Raw genomic sequence first — 5461 nt, 5'->3', positions numbered from 1 at the left:
GACTGCAAAGGAAGATTCAAAAGGAAGTCTTGAGTACTTTTGAACCCGAGCTAGAACATTTTCTGTTTGCAGAAGATCCGTCTTGTGAAGAAGACAAATCTATTTCTTCTATAAAGCCCATGAAGATGCCTAATATAGCGAGCCACACAGAGCCCACAGCTGCCTCGATTCCTAAACGTTTCAAGCTTGCCACCGAGGAAGGTAATACTTTCGACATTCGGCTATCCTATATTAATCTGGTCGAACGGAATCTGTTCCGAGGCGTGGCGGGTGAAGATCCGCGTAAACATATGGAGGTATTTACTGACTATTGCTCTACCATTCCCGCCACTAAGGGAGTGACCCAGGATAAGATTAAGGAAGTTTTATTTCCTTTTTCTCTAACCGACGGAGCCCGTGAATGGCTCATTGATCTTGATCGTACTGCAGCCGGTATCACCAACTGGGAGACTCTAGCCCTTGCCTTTTATGAAAGGTACTTTCCTCCACAACATACCAATCAGCTGAGAGGAAAAATTACAAGTTTCAAGCAGGCACCTGATGAGAATTTTTATGAAGCTTGGTGTCATTTTAAGAAGTTGGTGCAGTCTCTTCCTCATCATGGTTTTGATCAGTGGTTCTTGTGTAACCAGTTCTACAATGAGTTGTATGATGACCACCGTGCTATATTGGACGCCTCATCTAATGAGCGATTTCAGAAGAACAATGATGATGACAAAGGATGTGGAATTATTGAGGAGATGGCTACCCATTGTGTTGAGTATGGGAACCCAAGAGATGGTATTCGAACAGTTCATTCAGTTGATAATGGTGTAGTGGCTCAGCTGGAAGCCATGAATGCCCGTTTTGATAATTTAGAGTTGCAACATGCTGGTGATCAACAGACGGTTCACTTGTTGACTAGACAAGAAGTCGTTACTTGTGAGAGATGTGGGAGTAATGACGGTCACACTGTTGTTGACTGTCTAACAGAGAAGGATCAAGTCAATGCCTTTCAGCAATATAGGCAAAGAGGAGGTTCCTATTATAATAATCAAAGTGGAGTCCATCCCAATTTGAGATGGACTAGTCAGAATGTCCTTAATCCTACTCCTCCTCCGCAGCAGCAACAAGCTTATATCCCTCCTCATAAAGCTCAACAAGGCTTTCAAAAGCCTCAATCCTTTCCACCACCGCATCAAGGAGCTTCTTCTAGTGGAGTTAGCTGAGTTGAAGTCGATGATCCAATCATTGATTAAGCAGATACATATGAGTGACCAACAAAAAGAAGCATCAATTAAGTCACTCGAGACCCAAGTTGCCCAACTCGCCGCTAGCCAATCCACGAGAAAGTCGGGTCACTTACCGTCTCAATCTGAGAAGAATCCACATGAGACGATAAACCTGATTAATTTGCGCAGTGGTCTTTCTTATGAAGGACCCAAAATGTCAACTGTTGAGGACATATCAGACCCGTAGCATATCATTGCTGATGGTGAACAGTCGTCCATTGACGAAACCATGCTTAATCCGAAGAAAATACTCGATTAATTTCTGGAGGTCGATCGAGTAGAATTGCTGAAGATAATGCTCGATGGAGCAGATCTGAGGGTCGATTGAGTAAAGTGGATAATCAAAGATTCGATCGAGAGGCTGAAACAGCTCGATCGAGTGAAAATTCTGGGAAAAGTGTTCGATCGAGTGAAATTATGCCTCGATCGAGCAATGCTGATAATGAAGGACTCGGTCGAGAGGTTGAGAATGCTCGATCGAGTGAAAAAGTTGCTGAAAGACCTCGATCGAGAGGTAAAAGGGATCGATCGAACAAGAATGAGTTTGAACCTATCGAGACATTGGAAGAAAGGAATAAAGGGCTCGAAATTCCTATCACGGTGCCCTTTCCAAGGCAATTGTAGAACAACAAGGCTAACCAACAGTTCGGGAAATTTGCTGAGCTCCTGAAAAGCCTTCACGTCAATGTTCCCTTCGCCGAATTGCTTACTCAGGTACCCTCTTACATGAAATTCATGAAAGAAATTTTATCGCGTAAGAGACATATAAATGACCATGAAACGGTGGTTTTAACTGAAGTAGGGACTGCCTTAGTTCAGAATAAGACACCGCCTAAACAATCAGACCCAGGTAGCTTTTCAATTCCTTGTCATATAAGGACCCATTTGATTGATAACGCGCTATTCGATCTAGGAGCTAGCGTGAGCATCTTACCCTTGTATCTCGCTAAGAGACTCGGTTTGACTAAGTTTAACTGTACTAATATGACCGTTCAGATGGCCGACCGTAGTATATCACGGCCACTAGGAGTTATAGAGGACATACCTGTCAAAATCGGGAGATTCTTTATTCCCGTAGACTTTGTGGTTCTTGACATCCCCGAGGACACTCATACCCCTATTATTTTAGGGTGACCATTTTTATTTACTGCATGTGGTAGATACCTCATTTCTGCACCTCCCGCAAACCACCCGGTGATGATTGGGCCGCATGTTTGATACGCGGAACGATTAGTGACAGTTCGTAAGATTATCGTCAAGTGATTGCTCAAATATTAATGTCTACCTCATGGTTGTCATCTACGTCCCGATACGGTCGTTTTGGCAGTAATTAGAGTACATTCGGAGTCCGGGTCAAAAACCGTCTCCATTTTCTGATAACTGTTAAATCCCGAGTCAGAATGTTCTGGAATGTTCCGGATATTTCTATTCCATACTTCACAAATTTTATCTTTTGGTAAATAATATCCCGTAATATTCATAAGATAATCGAATTATTTCCGTCCTACCATAACTCAAACGCGGAAATCTTTCTTCAGAGAGGAAACCTCCCGGGAATAGACGCAAAGAGCGCCGCGCCTCTTCCAAGAGACGCAATGGGCTGCTGCGCCTCTTCCCGTGCCCTTTTCGCATGTTTCTTGTATCTTTCTCATATCTTTCCGAGATTCACTTCCAAAGAGTCTCCGAAACCCTAATTCCTTCACGTGATTAGTATAAATAGGAGCCTTCGCTCCTCATATTTCTCACGCGAGTGTCCGCCCTTCTCTTCTCCCTTTGCATTCTAGACTTTGTTCTTACTTATTGGCGCCTACGTGCTTGAACTTTCGACCACGTAAGCTCGGATCTTTCCGGGTACCAGCCTCTCCGTTGCATGACCGGCCAATTTGACCAACTACACAATAATCAACTTAATTAATCAATCGTTTTCCTCTTACGAGGGCACTTTCTTTGCATTCGCGTCGAGCATCACTAATCGATATCTTAGTCCTTCTCGTTTCGTCAACATGTAAGTCTGAGGGTGTAATCTCTCCTTTTATTTATTGTATTTTACTTATCGTATCATCAATTGTAAGGTTTACGTCGAAAATACCATTAAAACCGATTTCTAAAACCCTTTGTTAAAACCTGTTTTTGCGGATTTCCAGTAGATAACTGTCGAGAAAGGACGCAGCAACTGCTGCGCCTCTTCGAAGGAGCGCAGTTCCTGCTGCGCCTCTTCGTGAGGCTGCCGCAGTTCCTGCTTCCTTTCTTATTCGTTTGTCCTCTGTAATTCGTATTCAAAATCTTTCTTTTGCTTGTTCGTCTGTTAATTCTTCGTCTTAGTATCATAATAATTCCACATGTATGTTGTAATCACTGTCATTAACATGTTTAATTCGTCGCAAATCCGACTTAAATCCCAAATAATCCAATATTTGCGGGTTTTCGTCATTAAATTTCTGGGATTCGTCTTTGATATAGTTTTCATCTGTTTATTCGCACGTTCGTCGCATATTCGTCATCAATCCATTGTATCTAACGTAGTTAATTGATTTAATTCGTAGGACTCATTAATATTTTTCACTTCTATCATTATTCCATCACGTAGTTAATCCGTTTGCATCCGTCTCATTCATGTTTTACTGTTTTCATGACCATCATTCATATGTAATAACATGTTAATCACTTTCATCCGAGTAAATAATTAAATTAATCCTTTAAATCACCAATCGACATTAACGGCTTGCAATCACGGCTTCACAGCCAGAACTGAGCCAAGGAACAGACGCAGCGTCTGCTGCGCTATTCCAAAGGACGCAGCTTTTGCGCGCTGTTCTGGGCGAGTTCTCGTCCCTGAACTCCGTTTCTGCCTTGACATAATTTAATTAGATTACGTATTAATCGACTATTATCCGTAATATCACGCTAATTCCTATTCGTTTATTTATTTCTTTTATTCTTTTTCTCAAATTATCCGTTTTAAAGGTATTTTCGACATAAATCGCCTATTCCAATGTAATTAATGTAATTTTCATTATTGTAATTCATAATTATTGTATTTCTTTTATCGTTTGTATGTCTTCACATGTAAATGAGCATTAAATCCTACTTCGACTCAATTGTTTGCTAATTAAGTGTCAACCGACTTAGTATTTATTCTCACATGCTAGGATTAAAACTTGGATGCTGCATTGCATGCATATAGCCGACGATATATCAAGTATAAATAACTTCCCTAATCATTAGTAGAGGCCGCTATCGAGGCGGGCGGGATTAGGTGTTCGATCAAAAGAGCTTCCTAATACGTACCCTCACCCCTTACTCCAGATCTCCGTGAGCACCCGTGTTCATTGGCATCTACGAGAGTCATTCTAGACATAGAATGCTAAGGGTAACGATTGCTTAGTGTTCATGTCACTACTTTGTGTCTTGACATGACACGAGGTATTCGAACGGTTCCAATTTCCCATAAAAATTGGTGGCGACTCCATACAAAATGCAAACGCTTGTTTCGTTCTCACCAAGCCCCCCCGTGGGCGGCCCGCTGTCCACAGTTTGGCGACTCCGCTGGGGATAATACACTTACGTGTAGCCAAGGGTGAAACTTGAACAAGGTTAGGGAATAGTTTGTACAAGACAATTGTCGTTTTTCATAACTCGGTCTTCCTAGACCGTTTAACTCGGCCTTCCTAGGCCCAACCCAACCCATTCGACCAATCGTCCCGTCTAAACGGTCCTAATTCTTATTTGGGCCTAAGGATGGATAACGATTGACGTCATCCATACCATGATGCTTACTCTTGTTTGTATCAAGGGCCTTCACTACTTGAGGAAATGGACTAGGAATCGGCCTTACTCTTGTTTGGCACGAGCCTCTCCACAGACTTCGGGTTTGATGGTTCGGTATGGCAACCCACCCTTTAAACCAAATCCCTTTTAAATGCACTCAGCATCCCGTTATAATGCTTGTATAAATGTGTAAACCTTATGTGATCACCATTTCTAAACAAAACCATGACGAATTTTCAAAAAATCAAAACCCTTTTTCAAACAAGAATTTCGAAATAGGGCTTCCAATTAGCGCAAAATCCGGTCAAAACTCTGTCCGTTTGTCGTGTCAAAATTCGGGCCACAAGCCCATTTCAAAGCCTCACCTCGAGTCCACTACTACAACTACACTACAGTTGACTAGGACACACATTTTCAAAGAC

General features: G+C 42.1%; 1 non-coding gene across 1 annotated transcript; it reads right to left on the bottom strand.

The window, feature by feature from the left end:
• Positions 1–501: 501 nt before the first annotated feature.
• LOC141654041 (small nucleolar RNA R71) lies at positions 502–607 on the bottom strand. The gene has a single exon (XR_012547623.1). It is a non-coding gene; the product is annotated as a small nucleolar RNA R71 (small nucleolar RNA).
• Positions 608–5461: the final 4854 nt, after the last annotated feature.

Source organism: Silene latifolia, chromosome 4 (assembly GCF_048544455.1).
Source record: "Silene latifolia isolate original U9 population chromosome 4, ASM4854445v1, whole genome shotgun sequence".
NCBI classification, from domain to species: domain Eukaryota; kingdom Viridiplantae; phylum Streptophyta; class Magnoliopsida; order Caryophyllales; family Caryophyllaceae; genus Silene; species Silene latifolia.
This window is presented reverse-complemented; position numbering and strand designations above follow the sequence as displayed.